The sequence below is a fragment of the Pan troglodytes genome, chromosome 7 (assembly GCF_028858775.2).
Source record: "Pan troglodytes isolate AG18354 chromosome 7, NHGRI_mPanTro3-v2.0_pri, whole genome shotgun sequence".
Taxonomy (NCBI): Eukaryota; Metazoa; Chordata; class Mammalia; order Primates; family Hominidae; genus Pan; species Pan troglodytes.
In genome coordinates this window covers 55572315-55585307 of record NC_072405.2, presented here as the reverse complement: position 1 = coordinate 55585307, position 12993 = coordinate 55572315, and the positions used below count along the sequence as shown (strand labels likewise).

Genomic DNA, 12993 nt, shown 5'->3' with positions numbered 1-12993 from the left:
CATTGTGTCTCAGGACCAAAACTATCAGCTCCTAGGATACAGTGTTGGCTACATGGCCAGGTCCACACTTACTACAGCATTAGAATGGCACTCAGTGGGGAAGTTGAGACTAAAAGGCTGAGAAAATACTGAATCAGAACTTCTTAGTTAGGACCTGATGCCCAGTGGGTGAGGTGGGGGATGTTTCCACTGCAAATTTTAGAGATTAAAAGGCCAGGAATATCTCAGATGACAATAACTCAGAAAGAAGATAAGTGAATCTCAGCCCTTAACCCACTCTGGTCCCACAGTTAGGATGAATCCCATAGAGTCAAATTTAATCTCTTATGAGAGGTTTCTCTCAATTTATTTTTTATTGTGATATAATCTATATAACATAAAATCCACTGTTTAAAAGCATATAATTCAGTGATTTTTAGTATATTAACTATGTATTGTGACCATCACTAGTGTCTCACTCTAGATTATCTCTGCCACCCCAAAAAGAAACCCTTTACTGATTAGCAGTGAGTCCCAATTCTTCCCTTCTCTCATCTCCTGACAACCAGAAATCTAGTTTTTGTCTCTACAAATTTACGCAGTTTGGATAATTCATGTCAGTGGAATCAAGCCATATTGTAGCCTTTTGTGACTGGCTTCTTTCCATTAGCACAGTGTTTTCAAGATTCATCTATATTATATCATGTAGCAATACTTATTCCTTTTTATGTCTGAACATGTTTTGGAAATATACCACATTTTGTTCATTAATTCATTGATGGGCATTGATGGGCATTAAGTTGCTTCAGGATTTTAGCAATTATGCATAATGCTGCTATGAACATTTCTATCCAACTCTAATAGATTTTTAGGGTAATTCTCATGTACCCCAGACAAGCATCTCCTATAGAGTTCTTTTATCTCCTTGGGAAGATGTATTCCTAGGTTTTTGTTTGTTTTCGTTTTGTTTTCGCTATAAGTGAGATTGCATTCTTGATTTGGTTCTCAGCTTGAATGTTGATTGTATATGGAAATAATACTGATATTTATATGTAGATTTTGTATCCTGAAACTTTACCACATCATTTATCAAATCTAGGAGTCTTTTGGAGGAATCCTTGGGGTTTTCTAGGTATAGAATTATATTTTCAGTGAAGAGAGATAGTGTGACTTCTTCTTTTTCTATTTGGATGCCTTTTATTTCTTTCTCTTGGCTGATTGCTGTGGTTAGGATTCCTAGTACTATGTTGAATAGGAGTGGTGTAAGTGGACATCCTTGTCTTATTCCAGTACCAAGAGGGAAGGTTTCTAAATTTTCCCCTTCAGTATGATGTCAGCCTCAGGTCTGTCACAGATGGCTCTTCATATTTTGAGGTATGTTTCTTTGATGCCTACTTTGTTAAGGGTTTTTATCATACAGGGATGGGTTGATCAGCAGTTTAGTAAAGTTGAAACTAGTATTTCTTTTTCAGACACCTTTGAGTTTCTATAATGACCTTTGACAACAGTATGTACTGGATTCTAGAATATAATTATGTTTAGGATAACATTGCTAGTAAATGGGGATTGCTTTATTTTCTAAAACGTGTGGGTTTGGAAAACCATGATGTGCACTTTTGTATTCTCTATTAATGCTTTGGATCCTTAAAAGTGAGGCTCCTGAGTTGACTTAGGAGTGAACAAACACAATTTCTGAGGCCCTGAAAGAACTGCACCCATTCCCAAGAAAGAGTCAGGCTGTAGCTGCTGAAAGAAATGCAGATATAGAGAATTCATCTAACTGAAACTGAACAGAATGAGAAGTTGGAGAGAATACGTTTGGAATTTAAGTTGGGATTTGAGGCTTTACTTTCTTTGGATTCATACTGCTCAACAAAGACAGCAGGAATTTTTCAGACTTTAGCTTTTATGGATTTTAAGGTAAGGATTTGGATTTTTTGGAAAGATTTTAATCTTTGAATTTAATTATATCTATTGGGAAATTATTAATGAGAGGGAAATTATATTTAATTTTGGAGTATCAATAAATGTTGGCATATGATTATGGAACTATTTTATGGTCATTTAACCTCATTGCAGAAGCTTTGAGAGACTATACTAGGCAATATGGCTGGATACAATTTAAGATAGGAAACAGAACAGAAGTGAAATTTCAGCTTTAAATTCAGAATGGTCATTAAGATCTTTCAATTAACATACCATTCGGTTTCATTTCAAAGCCAAGAGCAAACCTAAATTCTTTCAGTAGAAAGAAATATCCCAGGAAATCCCAGGAAGATCCACAAAAGAGTATGGAATGGCAGTTATTTTCTTATAACAAACATTTCTTTATTATGGTGACTGTACATATGATACATTCTGTTCTAATGATGCCTCATGGAGTAATCTTAGAGGACATTTAAATAATTACAGAAACACACTTAGACTAAAGTTTTTAAAAGTGTAACAAAAAATAATTTTTTTATTCAAAGGTAATGGCAAAAGTAAAGAAAGTGATCATTATATTAGCACTTAGTCTTCATCTGAAACATGGAAAGTTTATTTTGCTCTAGATTTTTTAAGCAGCTTGGTCCTATAAACATTGAAATGTTAAAAAAAAAGTTTATGATTTTTGTCTTTTAGCTGAATCTTGTTTGCTGCTTCCATTGCCAGGTGTGAAAAAGTGGTGATCAGACTTTGGCCCTTTTGTGTTTTTTTATTAGATCAAAGTAAAGACTTAGTTTGGCAGCTCTTCGAGCATAGGCCCTGGGAAAGAGGCTGGAAATCAAGTATGCTTTTTATGCCCTCTGAACTGTCTGTACTGAGGCTTTCCAGAATTTCCCTCACTTGCTGCTACTTTGCATACTTGTCTCTGGAAAATGAATAACTAGTACGTTGCAGAGATTTTATTTTAATTTGGGGCAAGGTTTGTGGCATAAGGTTAGACCTGTTTGTAGCCTCAGTGTGGAAGACATGCTCTTCATGTTTTTTTATTTTTTTATTTTTTTAATTTTTAGATTGCATAACTCACTTAAAGGGAAAAGAAGTTTGAAGAATCTGCAGTTACCTGGCCATTTTGTTCTATAGTATTCTAGTTTTTTAGAATGTTTCAGCTTCTCCTTTAAAAATGTCTAGCACGTTTATTTGGTCAATGAATTGGCATCATGGTAGGTACTGAAAAAGAATGCCATGTATATTAAAAGTTATCTCTAGACATTTAGTTGCAGGAAGAAAATCTGAAAAAATCTCATCTAGGTATCAAATTTTAGTAGTTGTAGGGAAACTGCATATTTTTTTCTTTTTTCAAAGAGGATTAAATGAAATGTTACATAATCACATAATCAGCACTTAACATTCCACCACGCATATGATGAGTATCCAACAAATGTTGGCTTTTATTGTTACTACTCTTTTATTCTGTTCAGCCAGCTATAACCTAAGGCACACGATTTCACCCTGTGCTTGTATAATGCCTCTTGGTCTTTCTCTTTCACTTGCTCTCCTCCCACCTCACTCTCATTCTTCATCTTTCTCTTTCCACTTGCTGTGGCCAACTACATAGTCATCCTCCAAGTCCTATACCATTTTCATTTTTATCTTTTCTACCAATAACTGCCAAGCAAGCAGTACAAATTTGTATGTTTATTCTTACAGAGTAAGAATTTTTTATTAAATATTGAGGCATGTTATTAACTTAAAAATTACTACTTTAGTTTAGACTGAAAGTATAAATACAAGTCACACAAACATTGTTTTGGAGGAAATTCATCTAATTTTCAAGAGCTTATCTGCCCATGGACTTACCAGACTGTATACTGCAGAGAAAAGCCTGCTTCTGTTTTTCTGTGACACAATTTTGTATTCATAGAAATAATGCATATGAATGACTTCTTGGCATTTTCCTCCAATCTGGTCCTATTTACTCTTTAATGTAGAAGTTCTACAAAATTTGAGCCATTTTGGATGACATTTTGACTCATATTCATCTGGGTGGTTTTTTTTTAATCCAATAATTTCTGGGAAGATGTTTCACATCTCTTCCTAAAGCTTTGTGTTTTTTGGAAGTCAATCTGTACTTTCATGGATGCTTGAAAGTCAGGTTACTGCTGTTTCCAATATCTGGGCCATCTCTCAAGGACATTTGCTGATTACCACGTTAATGCTTAAAAACTAAAGTTTTTTAAGAATATATCACATTAGTGTTCAGAATTAAGTCCTGACTTTGATCCAATAACCAAAGTATAATCATGGATATGATTTTTTCAAGAAATTGGAATTTCCTGGCTGAAACAGCATTGAGCCTGACTGTCAAGGGAAGGAGTTTACACTTTAACAACATTCTAAAGGAGGAATAAAGAGGGTTTACTTGATGATTTCAGAACACCAAAGGAAATAATTAAAGTGGGCCTGATTTAGTCAATGATTCTTTAACATATGAAGAAGGGGAGATAAAGTTTTTACTTTAAAAAAAAAAGTTTTTACTTTTACATCTTCAAAATACAAGATGACACTAATTTCCCATTTTAAAATTTTAACACATTGTTCTTTTACATATTTTTTTCAAGATTTTAAACTGTTAGGGGAGGTATGGTTACAACCTTTCCTCAAATATGGACTCATGGAATATAAAACTAGTATTACTGCACTAAACAAGACTCCATAGGGGGAATAAGATTTCTAATTTTCATTGCTTATATCAGGGCTCTAATGATTATAAGGTAGAATGTTTAGTAATTTTGTTCACAATGCAGATTGTATCTAATTACTAATTTTCTATTATGTTAGAAATGGAATTTGCATTTCCCAAAATGCCCACAAAATAGAATTTGGCTAAACATTTCCATGATCACATTTTCTATGATGTTGGTTTTAAAGTGACTTGAGATTGTGAAATCCTTCTATGTTGGTTTTATAGCTCTGAGGCTCTAAACTCTCATAAGTTTTGAGTAGGACCTGGAAATGATGTGATGGCATCAGATTAAACATGTCTGTTAGAGTTAATTTTTTTTTTCTATATTAGTCTACAAGTGTTAGAATGCCTATACCAAAGGACTGGAGGCAAAGATGACATTTATTTTCCCATTCAACTCAAAATGTCTACTGGTAGCCTAGCTTCTTGTAAAGCTGGATTCTGGACTCAAACAGAGGTCTTTCCCTTTTCTTCTTTCCTTCCTCCCTCCCTCCTTCCCTCCCTTCCTCCCTTCTTCCCTTCCTTTCTTTCTCTGCTTCTCCTGTCTGCCTCCCACTGCATTGGCTTCATATGAAAGTTCTTCATATAACTTATAAAATTCCTAGGCTCTCTTTGCTTGATGAGAAGATGACTGCAGCAGTTTTAGGCTCAGATGAGCCCAAGAGTGAAGCCCAGTGGGAAACAGTGAGCCCTTTTACTTGCAGGGGAATCACTCTGTGTCCACAAGCACCAAGGCCAGGGGAATATAACATACTTACTGGCTTGCACGTGACACATGTTGTGCACCTTTGGAGCAGGGGTAGAGCTCACCCAAAACACATACACTAGATTGAAGGAGGAACAATCTCCAAGTAAAAATTGGGTGAGGGGAGTTATATGAGAATTGATGGGGCAAAAGGATCTTACTCTAGAAAAGTTTTATATATTCCTGAGCCTAAGCATAAGGAGTGCTGGGTTCACAGGGGCTCTTTCGACTTCTTACCACATTATTTTTTGAATGACTATTTTAAAAACTTTGGACAGAGGATTAAGATGGTGTACAGGAGGCAGGACTAGCTTGCAGCTCCTACTTGGATACAGCAGCATGTGGAGACTCACATTATGAACTTTTGCTTCAAGATCTACCACAGCAACATAGCAGGAAAGCTGAGAGAATTCACAGACCCTTTGAAGAAACTGGATTGCTGCTACAGCCTCCCCGAGGTGGTGGAAAACTGTGTCTGTTACTTTCTCAGTGCAGTGACTGGTGGTCTAGGGCAAGTTCTTGTCCTGCTCACTAGCTGTGGAGGGCACTGTGGGAGTCAGACTGGTCTTAGGGGCTGGGTGGGAATGGCACGAGGCCTGTGACTGCTGGCATTCCTGGTGGTCTTTCTCTACCCACCCTGGTAGTCAAAGACAAAGGTCATAATCTCTTGGGAGCTCTATGGCCCTGCCCACCACCTGAAAAACCTGAATACTTAGGTTTTGCCCAGGTGACCCTAGGGAAAGTTTACTTTCTCCCTATAGTACCACAGCTGATGCACTCATGAAAGTGCCACCTCCTAGCTGGAGGCCAACCAACACAAAACCCCCACACTAAAAAACACAACCAAGGACCCTCACAGAGTCCACTTCACTTATCATTCTACCTCCACTGGAGCAGATGCTGGTATCCACATCTGAAAGACCTGAAGATGAATCACATCACAGGACTCTTTGCAGACACTCCCCAGTACCAGCCCAGAGCCCAGTAGCTCCACTGGGTGGCTAACCCCAGAAGACCAAAAACAATCACTGTGGTTTGGCTCTTAGGCAGCCCCATTCCTAGAGGAAGGGGGAGAACAGCACATCAAGGGAGCACCCCATGGGACAAAAGAATCTGAACAGCAGCCTTTGAGTTCCCAGATCTTCCCTCTGACATAGTCTACCCAAATGAGAACAACACTTTTGGTAATAGGACAAAACAAGGTTCTTTAACACCCCCAAAAGATCACATCAGCTCACTAGCAATGGATCCAAACCAAGATGAAATCTCTGAATTGCCAGAAAAAGAATTCAAAGGTTGATTATTAAGCTAATAAAGGAAGCACCAGAGAAAGGTGAACTCTAACTTAAATTAAAAACATGATACAGGATATGAAAGGAAAAATCTTCAGTGAAATAGCACAAATAAAAAATGATCGCAACTTCTTGAAATCAAGGACACACTTAGAGAAATGCAAAAGGCCCTGGGAAATCTCAGCAGTAGAGTCAGACAAGCAGAAGAAAGAACTTTAGAACTCAAAGAAAAGGTTTTTGAATTAACCCAATCCATCAAAGACAAAAAAGAATTTTAAAAACTGAACAAAACCTCCAAGAAGCTTGGGACTATGTTAAGGATCCAAACCTAAGAATAATTGGTGTTCCCAGGGAAGAAGAGAATCTAAAAGTCTGGAAAGAATATTTGAGGGAATAATTAATGAAAACTTCCCCAGTCTTGCTGGAGATATAGACATACAAATACAAAAAGCTCAAAGAACACATAGGAAATTAATCGCAATAAGATAATCACCTAGGCACACTGTCATCAGGTTATTTAAAGTTGAGATGATGGAAAGAATCTTAAGAGTTGTGAGGCAAAAGCAAGAGGTAACCTATAAAGGAAAACCTATCAGAGTAACAGCAGATTTCTCAGCAGAAACCCTACACACTAGAAGGAATTGAGGTCTTATCTTTAGCCTCTTTAAACAAAACAATTATCAGCCAAGAAGTTTGTATCCAGCAAAACTAAGCTTCATAAATGAAGGAAAGATACCATCTATTTCAGACAAACAAATGTGAGAGGATTCATCACTACCAAGCTGTGACTACAAGAACGGCTAAACGGAGCTCTAAATCTTGAAACAAATCCTCAAAATACACCAAAATAGAATCTCCTTAAAGCATAAATCTCACAGGACCTATATAACAATAACACAATGAGAAAACAAAACAAGGTATTCAGGCAACAAATAGCACGATGAATAGAATAGTACTTCACATCTCATTACTAATGTTGAATGTAAATGGCCTAAATGTTCCACTTAAAAGATACAGAATGGCAGAATGGATAAGAATTCACCAACCCCTATCTCAATAGATATTGGAAAAAATGAATAAAGAAGTAACAAAGATTTGAAACTTAAGGTAGATGGTACCAGCAATCTGCTTTTCAGAACCTGTAAACATTTGCCTATTCTGACAAAGAATTCCTAACCAGCCTGCCTAATCATAGCTCTTAAAATATTGTTACACGTGGTGGTTCACGGCAATATTATAGCCCCTATGGGAAAGCTACTGCTGAAAGTATCGCTTTGATATCAAATTGTATCTCCTTATCTGTCTCATGTTAAGCCTTTTTAAAAATTCTTCCATTCATTTCATAGAGATAGTTGGGAACAACATTAGCTGTTCACTACACATTCAAAAATAATCTGGCAGAGAACAGTGTGTGTTCATCTATGAGCTTTCTGTTTTTTTTTTTTTGAGATGGAATTTTACTCTTTCACCCAGGTTGGAGTGCAATGGCGTGATCTCAGCTCACTGCAACCTCTTCCTTCCAGTTTCAAGCGATTCTCCTGCCTCAGCCTCCCGAGTAGCTGGGATTACAGGCACCCGCCACCACGACCAGCTAATTTTTGTATTTTTAGTAGAAACAGGATTTCAGCATTTTGGCCAGACTGGTCTCCAACTCCTGACCTCGTGATGTGCCTGCCTTGGCCGCCCAAAGTGCTGGGATTACAGGCTTGAGCCACCAGCCCAGCCTGAGTTTTCTTTTCTCTGGATTAGAGTAAAACTAATAGCTTGTGCCACGTAAAGTGAAGGCTGCATATGTGAAATGTTATTTACTGGGATTACTATAAAATGTGGGCATGTAATGGTCCATGCCTCATAGAGTGGAGTGCTATTCAAGTGAAGTATGAGTAGTTCTAAACTAAGTATGATTGGGTTAATGAGAATGTGTGTGGATCAATTTAGATAATGTCTGATTGAGGATAAGAAATATCAAATATTACCTGTAATTTTTTCAAAAGGCTTAGAAGAGGAGACATGCTGTCTAAATGTGTATAAGGGTCATCATCATTCCTTTATTATATATTCCTTAGCTTGCAAAGTTTTGCATTTTTTGGTGTTTTTTGTTTGTTTATTTGTTTTGTTTTTGAGAGAGGGTCTCACTCCTGTCCCGCAGGCTGGAGTGCAGTTGCGGGATGTCTGCTTACTGCAGCCTCCATCTCCAAGGCTCAAGTATGCCCAAGGTAGAAACAAAAATATAGAAGACAATTCCACTGACTTCTCAGCTGTGGTCTGATTCTGTGAACATATTCTGGTTTGGCAGACCGTCTTGGGCCTTCAGATGATGAATGAAGGAAACGAGTTGGGAACCAGCTGACTCCTGTCATAAATGCTGTTTTCTAATCACAGCCGTGAGAGTTGCCTCTGCTCACTCTCTCTTTGTCACCTACTTTCCTCCTCTGTATTAGCAAACCAGCATAAGGAAAAGGGAATTTATTAACTTGTAAAATTTAAAAATTTCAGGTTGGAATGGCTTCAATCACATATAGTTGCTCCACTCTTTGCTCTTCTTTTCCCTGTTTTTTTCATTCCACTCCCCCCAACCCCCAGCTACCATCTGTCGATGCGGTGAAAAGTCATCAGTCTTTTCTAATATTCCTGTAAAGGACCTTAATTGATTGGTCTGGATTACATGCCCACTTGACTGACAGCTCCGTAAGAATCACATGGCCCACATGTAGTGTGCTTGTCAAAAGAAAAGGTCTTTGGGCATATTTAAAATGTAACCCTTGCTCGTTACATCTTCCTTGAAAGTATCTGGACTGCAGCATTGCCTCAGGCCAATGTTCTAGCTGCAGTAAGAACTCCCCTACTTAGTGCCGTGAAAGTGTACCACATAATAATTATAGATAAGGACTAGATCTACAGTCTACAGATCTTCAACTTAAGTCTCAGTTGGGCTAATTGCATGCCTGACCTGTTGTTCCCATCTGTATTTCATTTCATTTATACTCCTATGGCTAAGCTTTAGGGTGGGCAGTTTGACCTCAGAAAGATCTCTCTCTCTCTCTCTCTCTGTGTATGTCTCTCTCTGTCTCTCCCCCCTCCCCCCTCCCTCCCTCTCTCCCCCCACCCCACCTCTCCTTTCTCTCCTTCTTCCTCCCTTCTCTCTCTCCAAATATGACTGGATTTCTGTTTACCTATTGCATACATTGGTTGCTCGAAAGCCTGAAATGGAGGCATTCAACAGAAATCTTGGGACTAAAATTACTGTGCTCATGCTCACAGTTGGGTCTGAGGATGCTTGCTCATAATACTAATATGTGGTCATATAATTTTGCTGATAGTGAAATCTCTAGATGTAGCTAATTTTTGACTTTCATTAATTTCCTTCTTGCCAAGTATACTGAGTCTTCTATAGCGAGCACCTGGGAAGATGTGGAGAAGAATATAAGAAGAAAGGAGTTCTGGGTAAAAAAAATCTTGATCCCAAGTATTGAAACTTATTATAGAGCTAGCTCAACAGTGTACTGTGAAGTTTACTTATATGCATGATTTTAGCATTTCCAATTGAACTTTCTTTAAAGATCAAGGCCATTATATTGATTGACACAGTGAGCATACTTTTCTTTGGTCTTGAGAAATAGACTAGTGATATGTTTCTCTCCTGTTATGAAAATCCTATCACTTTTACTTTTGAGAGAATCAAATTTGGTTTATTATAGCCTTACATTGATACTTCTTACCCAAGTTTTGGACAGCATTCTCAAGCATATTTAACATTTACTTTGGTAGCAAGGCTGGGGTCCTATCTTACTAAGTAAATATGCATCAGATACCAAGAAAGTATTTCATACTCACCTGGTATATAAATACCTGGCTTTTAGGCATAATTTCTATGCTGTTAATTCTCTTTTGGGGAAGTAGGATAGACAGTAATCCATTCCTAGTGGGTAAGGAGGAGAGATAGCTGAGAAGTTTGAAATATTAGAAATTTAAATTTCCATCTCATACAATTAGAAAATAGGACAGACGATTACAAAAACAACTACGGACATTAGAAAAATATTCCTTGAAGATCAGGCATCTGTAAGTCAGACACATAATCTTCACATTATTTGAAGTTTCAACAACCGAATATTGGTAAAATTAATGATGCCAGCCCCTCAGGTCCTGAACTTCCTTACAGAAAGTGTCCTTCACTTCACCTCAGCAGTCACTCTCAGGATTGCACCTTGCATCTTGCCATTATCCACAACTTCACCTCCAAAGTCACAAAAATTAGCATTCTGCCTACTGACTACAACCTTCCATCATTCAAGATCACTCGGTTATCACTTCCCACCATTCTCAAGCCCACTGGTGCTGATGGACAACTCATGCTTTACTTTCTTCCAGTGCATCTGCTCTCCCTTTTTAGCATTTCCACCTGAGATTTCTCATTTTCTCAATAATGAATCCCTCCACTAGTATTTTGGATCCCATTTTCCTCTTCCTTCTCTAGTACCTTACATTATTAATAATCCCTTCTCAATTTTGTAATTTTTATTTCTGACTGCCTCCTTCTTTTATATTTTAAACATGTTAAAGACTCTTTCATCAAAAATAACTACTTTGGTTCTCACATACCACTCCAGTTACCCTTCTGTATTTTCTCCACACTTTTTGAAAAATTATTTGAGCTCATAGCACCATTTCCTCACCTCCCACTTACTGCTTAATCCACTCCCATTTATCGTCTGCCTATTCTCAATACCTTTCACTGAAGTCACTGGTTACTTCTGAGTGGTTTGATCCATTGCAGTGTCTCTGCCTCATTTTCTTAAGCTCTTACCATCATTCAGTGTGATAGGCTGCTTACTCCCCTCTGAGCCATTCTCTGTGTCCTCAGCCCCTATCACTGGGCCTTGCTAAGCTGAGATTCAATTATTCCAGGAGACCTTTCAATGATCTTCAAGGAGACTATTGAAAATTTGCCATGAAACATATTTTCTTTCATTTGGAAAAAGATGAGATTGACAAGCCATCAATTAGTCCTGAAGTATGGCATGACAAGGCTCTGTGAGTTTAAAGTGATAGAGTCAATCAGTCTTTCACTCATGGTTTCTGTTTTCCTTTTATCAGTATTTAGAAAATCAGTTTTCATTGCAAGGTTATACAAATATTTAGAAAATCAGTTTCCATTGCAAGGGTATACAAATATCTGTGTTTACTTTTGTGTTTCTATAGCTTGATTTAAAAATGTAATCTTTAATCTTGTGAAATTTATCCTGTAATAAATATTTTGGAATGTATTTAATTATTAGCAGATTGCCCCAATATTTTCATTGAGTAACTCATGTTTTCCTGTTGATTGCAAAGGCCAACTATTATAATATTTCATTCCCATCTTAATAAATACAACTCGTGAAGATCCTTACTCTCTTTATATCATGATTACTTCCCTCTTACATGTTGCATAGAATGTAAAGTCAAAAGAAATCTAGACACCACCTACTTCCATGGCTGTGTAAACCAAAAGAGACATTGAATCTTTCCATTAGTAATATCACAGGTATTCAGTTCTTCATCCTACACTTGTGTTCTTTTTTATGGATAATTTTTTTTTAGAAGGAGCATGGAAAGTTTTTATTGTTCTTGCCAAATCTTACAGCAATTTAATGTATATGAGAAAACAAAATACCACCTCTTCTATTACTGTCAAACATCAGCCTAAGAACCCTGTTTTTCTTTTTGTAATTTTTTTCTTTTACTATCTCTTTCTGGAAAAAGTGCTAATATGTTTACATTTCAAATATATATATTTTTTTCCTGCTGGGAGTCAGGCCAGTAAGAGGAAAGCAAAATGGCAGGAGAAGCAAATAGTGATGTAGGCAGAATCAATGACACTGCTAGAATAAAAACTTTATTTCTCATATGCCTACTAAGTACCATCAGAAGAGATGCAATAAGAAAAACACTGTCTAGGTTCTCAAAAGCCTAAAATCCAGTAAAAGGAGGAGAAAAGTATATAAATGTGTGTATGTTAAAAATGTAAAATAAACTAAAAAAATATACAGAATGTATCTTGAAAGATAAAATTGATTTTGATAGGTAGAGATTTGAAGAAGAGAATTGTGAGCACAAGGAAAGAATAGGTTGTATGAAGCATGAGAAATTATTAGGTAAGAGTTGGAGGTCTAACTGACTAAAACATTGGAATATATACATATATTTATATATATGGAACAGGAAAAAGAAGATAGAAATATAGGTTGGAAACTCCTGCACTCTCATGGTAAACATAAATTTTGATTTTCTCATACTCCTCTGACTGACTCTTTCAATCTTCTTAC

General features: G+C 37.0%; 1 long non-coding RNA gene across 1 annotated transcript in view; it reads right to left on the bottom strand.

Moving 5' to 3' along the window:
- The window catches only part of LOC107976300 (uncharacterized), an 81813-nt gene that overhangs the window by 45828 nt on the left and 22992 nt on the right, over positions 1-12993 (bottom strand). The window contains exon 2 of the long non-coding RNA XR_008536711.2: positions 10520-10604. This is a non-coding gene — a long non-coding RNA (uncharacterized LOC107976300). The remainder of the gene's footprint in view (positions 1-10519; positions 10605-12993) is intronic.